This window comes from Opisthocomus hoazin, chromosome 11 (assembly GCF_030867145.1).
Source record: "Opisthocomus hoazin isolate bOpiHoa1 chromosome 11, bOpiHoa1.hap1, whole genome shotgun sequence".
Taxonomy (NCBI): domain Eukaryota; kingdom Metazoa; phylum Chordata; class Aves; order Opisthocomiformes; family Opisthocomidae; genus Opisthocomus; species Opisthocomus hoazin.
Genome location: NC_134424.1, coordinates 13,272,670 through 13,272,911, shown reverse-complemented (window position 1 = coordinate 13,272,911; position 242 = coordinate 13,272,670). Strand labels below are relative to the sequence as shown.

The 242-nt window shown below is 45.9% G+C and overlaps 1 protein-coding gene across 3 annotated transcripts in view; it reads right to left on the bottom strand.

Annotated features, from left to right (window-relative positions):
• The window catches only part of KBTBD12 (kelch repeat and BTB domain containing 12), a 62,145-nt gene that overhangs the window by 5,520 nt on the left and 56,383 nt on the right, over positions 1 to 242 (bottom strand). The window lies entirely within an intron of this gene.

The following is a 242-nucleotide window of genomic DNA, read 5'->3' as shown; positions in this document are numbered from 1 at the left end:
CTGAAAAACAGAAGCAACAACAGCTGGCATCAGGAGTCAAGTCAAACAGGATCAAAGAGGTTTGTGCAGTTATTATTCTGACCCTGCTATAAGGTGGCAGCGAAAAGGTAATTTTTGTGGTGCTAACAGCTACACGGTCTGAAGAGTGTGTGGGTTGTCAACATATAGCAAATGAAATAGTGCAGATGGGGATCTGCACAGTGTATTCAGTCCTCACACTCTGGGCTCCAGGTGCAGCTGCA